General features: G+C 41.3%; 1 protein-coding gene and 1 pseudogene across 2 annotated transcripts in view; one reads left to right on the top strand and one right to left on the bottom strand.

Annotated features, from left to right (window-relative positions):
* Window positions 1-12,982, top strand: part of STIM1 (stromal interaction molecule 1) — a 250,687-nt gene that overhangs the window by 48,067 nt on the left and 189,638 nt on the right. The window lies entirely within an intron of this gene.
* LOC114046022 overlaps window positions 554-12,982 on the bottom strand; it is a 53,563-nt pseudogene continuing 41,134 nt past the window's right edge.

Here is a 12,982-nt window from a genome sequence, read left to right as displayed (position 1 = left end):
GATTTCTTATAGGGTCATTAGCTTCCTTTTGCTCCATTTTAATTTTTCAGGGATTATTTTCCTCAGTGAGCTTTTGGACCTCCTTTTCCATTTGGCCAATTCTGCTTTTTAAGGCATTCTTCTCCTCATTGGCTTTTTGGACCTCTTTTGCCATTTGATCTAGTCTATTTTTTAAGGTGTTATTTTTTTTGGTATTTTTTCAGGGTCTCCTTTAGCAAGGTGTTGACTAATTTTTCATGATTTTCTTGGATCACTTTCATTTCTCTTCCCAATTATTCCACTACTTCTCTTACTTGATTTTCAAAATCCTTTTTGAGCTCTTCCATGGCCTGATACCAATTTGTATTTTTCTTAGGGGCTTTGGATATAGGAGCTTTGACTTTGTTGTCTTCTTCTGGTTGTATGTTTTGATCTTCCTTGTCACCAAAGTAAGATGGTATAGTCTGACTTTTTTCCCTCCGTTTGCTCATCTTCTAAGCCAGTTACTTGACTTTTTAACTCTTTGGTTTTTTTTTTTTTAAGCAGGCATAGTTTAATTTATTTGTTTATAAAAAACATCATCTATGTGGTTGCCACAGCAGCTGCCTGGGTCCTCTGGACAGACACTTGAGTGTGAGTCTTCACAAGATGGTCGGTGAATTCCTGATAGGGAGACTTAGTGAACACAGTCTCCTTCCACAGGTCTGGGGTTAGATAACTGTATGTTTTGGAGATGGCATCAAAGGTAACTTTAGCGAAGTTGCCCAGAGTAGCAGTACAGCCCCTTGCAGTTGTGTAGCAGTCATCAATTCCAGACATCATCAGGAGCTTCTTAGGTACAGGAACTGAGACGATGCCAGTACCTCTAGGGGTGGGGATCAGGCGCACCAGAACCGGTCCACATCACCCAGTGACCTTGCAGGGCACTGTATGACGCTTGCCAATCTTGTTCCCCCAATAGCTACGTCCCACAGGAATGATGGACAGCTTGGCCAGAATAATAGCACCATGAATAGCTGTGGCCACTTCCTTGGAGCACTTGACACCCAGGCCAACGTGGCCATTATAGTCACCGATGGCCGCAAAAGCCTTGAACCTGGTATGTTGTCCAGCTCTAGTTTGTTTCTGAACAGGCATGATCTTCAGAACCTCATCTTTCAATGAGGATCCCAGGAAGAAATCTGTGATCTCAGACTCCTTGATAGGAAGGGAGAAAAGATAGATCTCTTCCAAAGACTTGATCTTCATGTCCTTGACTAGCTGGCCCAGCTTAGTGATACTCCTTGTCTTCGGCCTTTCCTCCCCGGGCCATGCGGCCACGGCCCCGGCCTCGACCCTGGCCCCCACTGCTGAAGCCACCATGGAAGCCACCTAGGCCTCCGACTCTGGGGCCCCCGGGGCCTCCCACTCCTCCTGCAGCACTGGCGTAGTCCTCCTTTTGGTGTTCACTAGAAGTAGAAGCTAACTCTTTGTTAAGGTATGGCTCTGCTTCCAGTGTGGAGGGTGTACTGTCCCAAGCTTCAGGGGTTTTGTGCAGCTGTTTTTAGAGATACTTCTAGGGACCTGTAAGTTTTCAGTTCTTCCATGGTGGTATGATCTAAGGAAATGTGTTTACCTCTCTCCTGGCCTATGCTTTGATCTATGAGTGACCACAAGCATTCTTTTCTGCCCTGGAAATGAGAGGAAGATTCCCTCTCCACTGCTGTCACAAGCTCTGCTATGCCAGTGCCCCTTCTTGCCCCAGGATTGCCACCCAGGAATGGGACCCAGATCCAAGCATGGGCAAAGCAAGAGAATCCTGACTCAGCACCATCAAAGATATCCCTGCAATCCCCTTCTGAGTAGCCACTCAGTCCCCCCACCATCTGTGGACCAGAGCTCCTGAAGCAGCCGAAGCCACTGTGGTTGCCGCCGTGGGGCTGTGCTAGGGCCAGGGCTGGACTGTGCTCCTCTCTCTCACCCAGGTCCGACAGACCTTTCCCACTGACCTTCTAAGTTGTCTTTGGCATTTTGGGGTTTAGAAGTCTGGAAACTGCCACAGATCCCCTTGATTCAGTCCCTTGAGGCCTGCTTCAGGTTCCCTGGGCCTGGGTCTTTGCTGGCACGGCTCAAACTGAACTGTGCTCCTCTCCCAGTCCGGTGCAACAGATCTTTCCTGTTGACCATCCAAGTTGTCTTGGGCTGAAAATTTGTTTCAGTCTGTCTTTTTGTGGGTTCTGCTGCTCTAGAATTTGTTTAGAGTAATTTTTTTTACAAGTATTTGGAGGGGTTTGGGGGAGAGCTCAAGAGTCCCTGTTTTTATTCTGCCATCTTGACTCTGCCCTCCACTGTGACTTTTTCTTAATGAGATTTCCCCATTAAGATTCTGTCTGGTGCATTTTCTAGATATGTTTGGAAGAATTTTACAGATGGGAATTTGGCTGTATTGTTTCCTACCCTCTGCCATCTTTTTGTTTTACCTGTGCCTGAACTTTCTTAGATGATGTTAATAAGCCTTAATTGTTATCTGTAATTAGATATAAGTGAAAATCTTTTTTTTCTGTCACTTGCCTAGTATTGGATTCCTCAAAGATTCTCATCCTAGAAATAGCCAGCCTTCTGGTAGTTGGAATAGGTTTTTGCTTCCAGAAGGACTGGCTCAAGTCTTGCCTCTTCTAGGAAGCCTTCTCAGAACACTCTAACCCATACTAGTTGGTCCCCTTTCTGAAATCCCATGGCAATGTTGTGTTCTAGACATTTTGCTTTTTAATCATATATTTAGCACACAGTTACTTATTTTCTTCTTGTGTTCTCATTGTTTCATGGGGAAAAGTATTATCTACCTATTTAGGTTGTCAGCTCTTCAGACAAGTACTTCATCTTTTCTCTTTTATGGACTTGTAGTCAGGTGACCTGAATTAAATTCTAGAACTGGTGGAATTAATAATAAATTTCTGGGCCTTCATGGCATAATTTTTAAAATGAAAGAGTTGAGCTAATGTCCTCTGAGGTTCCTTTTAGCTTTAGGTTCTATGTTAAAGACCGTGGTTTGACTCTTACTATCTGATTTAGTGATTCTTTATAAATAACATCTTTATCTTTTTAATTCCCTTTAAGTACTTAGCACAAGGCCTTGCACTTGATCACTTCCTTCATAAATATATGTTAATTTGAATAGAATGAAATGAGTGCAAGGAGTTTGGGGTTAGGAGGGCAATGGTAATTATAAATAGCCTCTTGGTGCTTTCCTAATCTGGTTCAGTCTCTCTTTTTTTTGAAAAAAAAATATTTTAAATGAACTTAATCATCAATATAAATGTACATTTCAATATACAAAGAACAAAAAAGGATTGTATATAAAATTATGAACTTGGGTATGGTATATTTGTATGTAGTTTAAGAAGGTAGTAACAAAATTGCTCAGTTTGTTCCCTTTAGAATTTTTCTTTTGTCTTTTAAAAAATATTTTATTGATAATTTTTCTTTCTTTTGAATTTTTTTGTAAAACAAATCAGTTATGTTGACTATGTCTGATAATATGTCTTGTTCTGCAATTCTAGTCTATTATCTCTTTGGCAAGAGGTTTCTAATATTATTCAACTCGAATGAGGTCATTTTAGGTCCATCTTTCATCAGCCCCTGATGTCTGCTGCTTTGGTACATCAGGGTCTGGAATCTGGCCTTCACTAGCTGGGCCTACTCCTGGTGTTTCCCCTCTCATTCCCCTTTTAAGAGTTACCTGCCTCACCACCTTGGTTTAAGGATCAGAGGATTTAGAGCTAGAAGGGACTTTCGACTATTTAGTTTAACTCTTATTTTATAGATGAAAAAATTGAAGCCCAGAGAGGGGCAAATTACTTTTCCAAGGTCATATGTTAGTTTTACAGCAGAGCTGGGATTTGAACCCAAATTCACTGACTCCAAAGCACGCGCTCTTTATGTTATACCATGCTGCTTCTAGTTCTGAAGGTTTAGAGACAGATGCGTGCGGGTTGTACTTGGAAGCCTGCTTGCCTAGTGATTGTAGGATTGAAACATGTAACTGTGGCTCCACTTTTCTTCAGAAATTAACAAACATTTATTAAGCAGTCTAGACATTGTGTTAAGTACTAAGGACGAAAAGGCCAAAAAAAAAAAAAAAGAAAATCCTTGCCCTCAAAGTGCTTATGTTATATGGAGGAAGGGGATGGACAGGGAATAACATATGCAGAAAGAGGCTGTGGTGAAAGACCAGAGATCCTTGACTACTTTCGTAGTAATTCCTCAAGCAGATGGTGTGTGAAATAAGTCTTTATTAAATGACCTTAGACCCAGGGCAGAGGAGGGACTCATCCCTTCCCTCTGGGAGCTTTGGGGAACTTGATTTTTTTAGAAGCTGCATGAGAACAATTTAAGGCAATAGAAGATCAGTTACTGCTTCAAAGCTATTTGCTTACATGCTTCTCAATTTTTATCTGGGAGTGACACCAGTCACATTTTCTCTGTGTTTCCCAGACTGCCCACAACCGAGCCTCTTGTTCAAAGCTATTTCTGAAAGTTTACTTCTTGGCAGTCGGGGTTGATGTCAAACACAAACTTGAAAAACTGATGACTGATTGTGCTGAGAAACTGCAGTTCTAGCGTGTGATCCTCTTTGTGACCTGGGTCAAGCCAAGCCCCTTTTCCTGTCTTTGCCTTTGCTCACATTGTCCTGCATGCCTGGAGTTGTTGCTGCTCCCTCCCTCTACCACTCAGATCTATTTGTTGAAGTCTCTTCCTTTAGTGCCTAGTGTTCATTGCAAACTGATTTCATTTGGATGAGCATGTTGAGAGCGTAGGACACACAAAGTGATTTGTCCAGGACTCTACATTCTCCTAAGGTACAGACCTGTCTAAAGTGCTAGTGACCCTAGTATTAGCCTTATAGACAAGTCCAAATCTCTTGTTGAGCTTCGTACTGAAATAAGGTATCTGGCCATGATTGAGGTCAATGCCTATCTCTTGTACTGGTCAGGCTAGCAAACAGATGCCATTGCCCTGACCTCTCTGAGGTCAGCAGGTGGAGGCTACAGGCTATTCCTGACACTTCAGTTCAATAAACATTTATTAAAAGCACATAAATGTTTAGGACCTTAGACCCAAATATAAAAATGAGAAAAATTGTGTGGTCCCATGGATTCAATTATCATCTCTATGCTGATGATTTTCAAATCTACTTTTCCAGCCCCAGCCTCTCTGCTAACCTCCAGTCTTTCTTTCATCTACAACTGCCTATGGACATCTGGAACTGGATGTGCTATAGGCATCTTAAACTCAATATGTCCAAAATTGAACTCATCATCTTTCACCCCAAACCTCTTTATAACTTCCCTTTTACTATTGAGGGAACACCATACTCCTAGGCACCCAGGCTTTTAATCAAGGTGTCATCCTCAACTCTTTACTTTTTCTTACTTCCCATATCTGATCTGTTGGCCAAGGCCTATCAAATTTACCTTGATAATATCTCTTGCCTGTGTTCCCTTCTCTAATTGTGCCCTGGTACAAGGCCTGATCACTCTGTACCTGTACTATTACAATGGATTACTCATTGGTCTCCCTGCCACAAGTCTCTTTTTACTCCAATTTATTCTCCATTCCACTGTCAAAATGATCTTCCTAAAGTGCAAGTCGGACCATGTCATCTCCTCTGTTCACTAAAGTCCTATCATTTTTAAGATAAAATACAAAATTCTCTGATTGGGATTCAAAGCCTGTTTATAATCTGCCCCCCAACCTTTCTAGTCTTCTTTCACCTTATAAATCTCCTCCCCTTCTCACCCATACATATATTCTGTAATCCAGTGTGGCACTGGCCTCTTTGCTTTTTCTTAAACATGACACTTCATCTCCTGACTCCAGGAATTTTCACTGATTGTCCCTCATGCTTGGAATGCTGGTTTCCTTCAAATCCTAGCTAAAATTTAACATTCTACAGGAAGCCTTTCCTGATCCCTTGTAATTCTAGTGCCTTGTCTCCATTGATTGTCTCCAGTTTAACCTGTATGGTCTTGTTTGTACATAGTTGTTTACATGTTGTCTCTCCCATTAGACTGTGAGCTCCTGGAGGTTAAGGACTGTCTTTTGCCTTTAACTTTGTATCCCTAATGCTCAGCACAGTACTGAGCACATGGTAGGTGATGAATAAATGTTTACTTACTGACTGGTCCCTGTTCTCAAGAAGTTTACAGTCTAATACACAGGAAAAATATGTAATATAGCTACTTGGAGGCAAGGATTTCTTTGTTTTGTTTTTATATCTTTAGCACTTAGCACAGTGCTAAACTCAACATTTCCAAAAGTAACCTTATCTTTTCTTCCTAAACATCCCAGCTTCCAAACTTCCCCAGTACTGGGAGGTTGAGTGCCATCATCCTCAACTCCTCGCTATTTCTCACTCCCTCATATCCAATCTATTGTGATGTTCTGTTGGTTTCATCTCTAATAACATCTCTTGAAAACACCTCATTCTCTCTCTAATGCTGCTACCAACCTGGTGTGGGCCCTCATCTCCTTAAACCTGGACTATTACAATAGCCTGCTGCTTGCTCTGCCTGCCACAAGTTTGTTTGTTGGTTTGTTTCTTTCTTTTCATTTCCTTTTCTTTCTTTTTCTTCCTTCCTTCCTTCCTTTCTTTCTTTCTTTCTTTCTTGCTTTCTTTCTTTCTTAGGTAATGGGGTTAAGTGACTTGCCCAGGGTCACACAGCTAGTAAGTGTTATGTGTCTGAGGGCAGATTTGAACTCAGGTCCTCCTGACTCCAAGGCTGGAGCTCTATCCACTGCGCCACCTAGCTGTCCCTGCCACAAGTTTCTCCCCAGTCCAGTCCATTCTCTATGAAACTTGTCAAAATTGTTTGCTTAAAGTGCAGGTCTGACCATGTCACTCCTCCCTTCCCTCCCAAAATAAATTCCAGTGGTTTTCTGTCACCTTCAGGATCAAATATGAAATCTTCTATTTGGCATTCAAATCCACTCATAATTTCCTTCCCCTTCCCAAATATCCCCACCCCCCAACTTTGATCCAGTGTCACTGGCCTCCTTGCTGTTCCTTGAACAAGACATTTCATCTCCCAGATTCTGTGCTTTTTTTTACTGGCTGATCCCCCTGCCTAAGATATTCTCCCTTCTTCATCTTTTTCTTCTGGCTTCTCTGTCTTTCTTCAAGTCCCAGCTAAAATCCCATCTTTTACATCTTTTTGAATCCCTCTTAATTTTCCCTCTTGATTATTTCTTATTTATCTTGTTTACAGTTTGTAAATGGTTGTTTGCTTGTTGTCTCCCGCATTAGACTTTGAGCTCTCTGAGAGCAGGGACTGGCTTTTGCCTTTATTTGTACGCTGCAGTGCCTAGTACAGTTCCTGGCATGTAGTAGGTGCCATGTAATAAAATTGACTGACTGATACATAATTGGCATTAAATCCATTTATCCTGAATGAATGTCATATATATGAGTAAATATGATGCAAAATGGGATGTAATATGGACATGAGGAAGATCCAGATAAAATACTCTGAGAAATTTGAGAAAGGGAGAGGTCATTTTCAGCAGGGAGGAATCGGGTAAGAGTCATTATTCCTAGGAAGCAGCCTAGCCACTGAATAGGTGCCCAGGGTGGGGTGTGGTCAAGGAATTTAGGATGTTATCTCTGTTGTGAAGAAAGCATTTTATAACCCTTAAAGCATTATATAAATTCGAGCTATTGTTATTTTAGCACTGTGGTGTGGTGCAAAGAGTACTTGACTGGGAATTAGGAGACCTGAGTGTGTGTTCCAGCTGTTCCATTTACTTGCTGTGTGACCTTGATTATCCCTATTTTTATAGATTAGAAGATAATACTTGAATTACATAAATCCCATGGAAGCCATTGAACTTGGAGTCAAGAAGGACTTGGGTTTGAATCCTGTTTCCAACACTCATTTGCTCTGTGACTGTGGGCCAGTTACTCTGAACCTCACTTTCTAAACAGGTCCCTTTAGTACCTATTTCATAAAGTTGTTTCAAGTCTTAAATGAGATATCATATCAAATCACCTAGCATTTATTAAGTGCCTGCTATGTGCCAGGCACTATGCTAAGTGCTAGGGATACAAAAAAACAGCAAAAGATAGTCCCTGTTCTCAAGGAGTTCACAGTCTTGTGGGGGAGACAACAGGTAAACAACTGCACAAACCAAACATACACAGGATAAATTGGGGCTAGTCCCATAGGGAAGGCACTAAGATTAAAGGAGACTAGGAAAACCTTTTTGCAGAAATTAGGACTTTAGTTGAGACTTGAAGGAAGACAGAGAAGCCAGGAGAAGGAGATGAGGAGAGACAGCATTCCAGGCATGGGGAACAGCCACTGAAAATACTTAGTATTGGGAGATGGAGTGTCTTTTTTGAGAAACACCAATGGGGACAATATCACTGGATCACAGAGCGTGTGCAGGTAGTGTTAGGTATAAGAAGTCTGTAAAGGTAGGAAGGGGTCAGGTTGTAAAGGACTTTTAAAAACATGTTTTTATATAGTTTATTAAATAGGAGGATGATATGGTCAGACTTGAAGTTTAGGAAGATCAATTTGACAGTTGGGTTAAGGATAGATTGGAGTGGGGAGAGAACTGAGGCAGAGAGATCAACCATCAGGCTACTGAAAAAGATCAGGAGTGAGGTGATGAAGGCCTACACTAGGTGATTTCAGTGTCAGAGGAGAGAAGTGTAAGTAAGAGAGGTTATGATAATATAAAATGTTATGAGATAACTGAAGTGTTAAAACACTATATAAAGTCAGCTGCTGGTGTTACCATAAAGTTTTGTAAACCTTAAAGTACTATGGACATATGAAATAACATTGGTTTTGACCACTGGCTCTCTACTTTGCTATTACTATGACTGCTTCCTTGTCTTATGGAGGAGGCCTGACTTACGGACTCAGGGAAGTTTCATTATATCTTTGCTAAGCCCACTCTTTGGTGCCTTCAGTGCTGCTAGGCAGTGAGATCTTGCCTTTATTTAGATCCAAGGCCTGTGGCCTGGACCATGTGCTTTGATCTTCAGATTCTGTCTATCAGGGCCCTTGTATTAAGCATTTATAATACCAAATTATAATATCAATTGATCACCCTTTTTGTTTCTGGGTGATAAGTTTGGTTTGATTGAATTACGGCTCCTAAAGGGATAAACTACCTTGTCTCCCCTTAACTTCCTCTTACTTAGACCTTAGACTAGCCTATCTGCAGCAGAACTTGCTCTTAGAGCATTGACTGTAGTTAAGAACATTGCTATCTTGAGCTGAAAGTAGGTGGAAGAAAATATTATTGATCACCTTTCACATTTATTCAGTGTTTTTTTTAACATTTTAAATTGCTTTCACGTCATTCAATACTTACAACCCTGAAGTAGGAGGAATGGTATTCTCTACTTTTGATAGATGGGGCCTCTGAAGTACAAAGAAGGTAATGTGACTTGAATAAATACAGACATAGCACTTAATGGCAGAACTAAAACTAAAACTCAACTATGATTAGAGAGGAGATAGGAGTTAAGTCTGGAAGGGCTCGTTGGGGTCAGTATGCATCTGCCTTCTAAATTTGTTGAATTTTCTTTTACAGAATTATGGAATCTCAAAGTGGAAGGGATTTTAGAATTCATCTCCTTCAACCCTACACCCAGCAGATCCCTTTTGTGGTATCTCTGGCAAGTGGTCAGCTGGGTTCTACTTGTATACCTATAGTAATAGCCCACAAATTCACAAGGTGCCTCATTCCATTGCTGGACATTTCTGATTGTGAAGAAATTCTTCCTTATGTTGAATTGAAATCGATCTTGGTCTCCTTGTAACTCCTTCCTCCTCTTCCACTACTGTGTCATTTTAGAACAAATCTAATTTCTCTTTGATATGGTGGCCCTTCAGGTATTTGAAGAAAGTTAACTTCTTTTCTTCTGGCTAAACATTCCCATTTGCTTCAATCAGTTCTTGCATATGATGATTTAGTGTTACTTTCCATCCTGGTTGCCCATCTTTAAACATATTCTAGTTTGTCAGCATCCTCTTAAAATTCAGCTTTCAAACAGAGGTGAAGTTTCTTTAGCTCATAAGATAGTAGAACTTTTTTGGTTTTGGACACTCTCCCTAACAAATGCCCTTTCTTTGTGATAGAATGCTCAGGTGCATAAATATAGCAATCAATTTTGCCACGTCCTTATCTTCTATATCTTCTCTTCTCCAGGCTAAATGACTGCAAACAAAAAAAGACTTGTGGGGTTCATAATTACTGTCTTTAGATATTTGCTTCTTGACAGTTTGTCATTAGTGCAAAGAACTAAGTGAAAATGTAGTGTATTTAGTGTTGGCATTAGAACTAGAGAGCAGAGATTTTTCATGTTGATTAACCTTTCCCAGGAGCCAGATGTTTGTAGAGGGCCTCTGGGATTGACATTCTTCTGGCAGCCTCAGTGATGTTCCTACAGGTACAACAGGGACAACAAAGGGATTAGACCAGTCACCGTATTGGGTGGCAGGATCAAAGCACTAGGGATGGTACTACTGGCAAAATTTGGAAGTGAAAGGAAGCTCATCAGGATTTTTTGCTAATATTGGAATGATTTGCCAGTAAATGAACCTTGCCTATGTAAATGTCAGAAATAGGCTGGTAGTTGATGGCATAGAATGTTTCAGCTGAAATGTGCTTTAGAAATATAAAGGAATGTGCTGAAGTAGAAAGAATGATGGACGCAGAGTAAAAGGAAACCTGTGTGTGGGTCAGGTCTCAGAGCAAGGCAGTGGTGGGTATTGGAGTGGGGGGACCTTAAAGTAGGCCAGGGCCACAGGGTTGGTGGCAGGAGATCTGAGAGGAGCTCAGAAGAGTTGAAATATCCCTCAAAAGTAACAATTGGTATTGATTCATTGAGAACCTTCAGTTTTCAGTGTTACAGCCCAGAAAGTTCAGGTTTAATGTTTTCTCTTCTCCTTTACTGAAATTTGCTTTTGGGTATATCTTATGGTGGAAGGTACTGTTTTTTTTCACGTGACTAAACCCCCTTTGAGTTCAATCTCCTGCCTGTGGTGCACAGTAGAGCTCAGTTGTCTGGTCTGCTAGGTCATAGACAGGATGGTCATTTTCACAACCCCTTCTCCCTTTTCCCTTGCTTATCTATGTAAGAAGGTGCATTTGTCTTCTTGGTGGGGTTGCTTGGAAAGTGAGGTTCAATCTATCCTAGTGAAGATTGAGAAGTAGCAAGGATCTGGATACTGCTTATTGGGTTTAAATTTTTGTGTGCCTTAGATCTGCATACAAACCATCCTAGAGACAGATAAGCTTTTTTTGGTTGTTGATGTCATAAGCCATTAGAATTTGCAGTGCACTATCTTAGTTTCTATGAGTGATGGGCTCGAGTTATTCTTCCAAGCATTTTGTAAATGCTCAATGTGCCAGAAGGCAGTCAGTTATAAGCAAGATTGTGCAGTGAAGGTAAAAGTTGAACTGTTTCCCAGCTTACATTCCAAGGACTTAATAGCTGTTGCAATGAATAAAGTTTACTGCCATATAGTGAGTGCTGAGCTAAGGAATGTTTGCTTTTCTGATTAAAGCTAGGAGCCATGATGTTTGGGTGTGGCTTAAGCTGACGTATAGCCAATTTCCAAAGCTTAGGTACCCTGAGTGATGCAGAGCTGAGCTCTGGCCTGTGCTGGCAGGACCCACCCCTTCCCAAAGATCTGACATGTCTGCCAAGCACTGGGATGGGGGCCAGCCCACATCAGTGCCCATTCTTGGATTCCTGGGGGTCACTTGGAGCCAACCCCTCTCCTCCTCTCCCCCACTAGAGACTTTTGGAGAGGGTAAAAATGGACTTGCTGGGCACTTTGCCATCATGGGACCTGGATAGAGGCCAAAGCTGGAGTTGAGAGCCTGGAGTTTCAGGCTTGCTGCAATGTCTGACCTGTTGAGAGATGTGGCCAGAAACAGCAGTAACACAGTGATTGATTCAGAGCACAGTGGCTTCAGGGCCATGTCACTGAGTGTTGCTGTATGCCTAACCTAAGGGGGTTAGGTACTGTGAGGGCATATAAGGCTACAAACCTTGGCATTATTTTTGACTGTCCTCTTCTTCATCTCCTATATCTAGTCTGTCATCAAGTCCCATTAGAGAATCTTATGCTATTAGAGCTGGAAGAGATTTTAGGAGTCATCTAGTCCAATCTTCTGTCCCTGGTTAGAATCTCCTTTATAGTTTCTCTTTGGGCTGTAATTTTTTTCCTTTGAAATCTCTTAAATTCTGACTTTTATACCATTTCCACTGTCAAAATTATTCATTCTTAAATTCCAGGGAGAGCCTTATCCATGATCTCTGGGTTTCCAGTAACTACTTAGTACATTTAATGTTCTTTATTGCTTTGTATATGGGTCTGACTTCTCCAGCTGGTAGACTAAGAGAATGTTAGGGCTGAAAAGGATCAGCTATTAAAAAACATTAGAAATGGAAGGGACATTAGAATAGAAAACAAAGATTGGAAGAGCTAGAAAGGATCTCAATGATAGGGCATATACAAGTATAATTTAGTACCTCTTCTTTCCCCAGCCTAGCTGATTAGCAGGGAGGGATACAAGGCAGTGCATTTTGGGCACATTTTTGGATGGAGTGTGTGGTGCCCACCCATGGGTTTGTAACCTTTTCTATCATTCTCTGCCAAGTTGGCTCATTCTCCATTTGCCTTGTTGCCAGAGTGTCAGGCAGGGTGAGGAGTTCTGCTTCATGCAGCTGAGGTGTCAGTTTAGTGGTCTGCATTGGTTTCCAAAGTTTGGGAGTGAATGAATGAATCAGCCAGCATTGACTCAGCACTTACTATATGAAGAGTGCTGGGGAGAGAGAGCTTAATGTAAGAAATAGAGAGCTTAATGTAAGAAAGCTCAGGTTCAAGTTCTGGCTGTGATATTTGCTTTATGACTTAGGGCAAGACACTTTAGCTCTCTTTGAGCTTCAATTTGATCATCTGAAAACTTGGAATGATAATACATATACTATCTA

This window comes from Vombatus ursinus, unplaced genomic scaffold (genome assembly GCF_900497805.2).
Source record: "Vombatus ursinus unplaced genomic scaffold, bare-nosed wombat genome assembly UNPS02014780.1, whole genome shotgun sequence".
NCBI lineage: Eukaryota > Metazoa > Chordata > Mammalia > Diprotodontia > Vombatidae > Vombatus > Vombatus ursinus.
The sequence above is the reverse complement of the archived record's forward strand: the minus strand, read 5'-3'. Positions and strand labels throughout refer to the sequence as shown.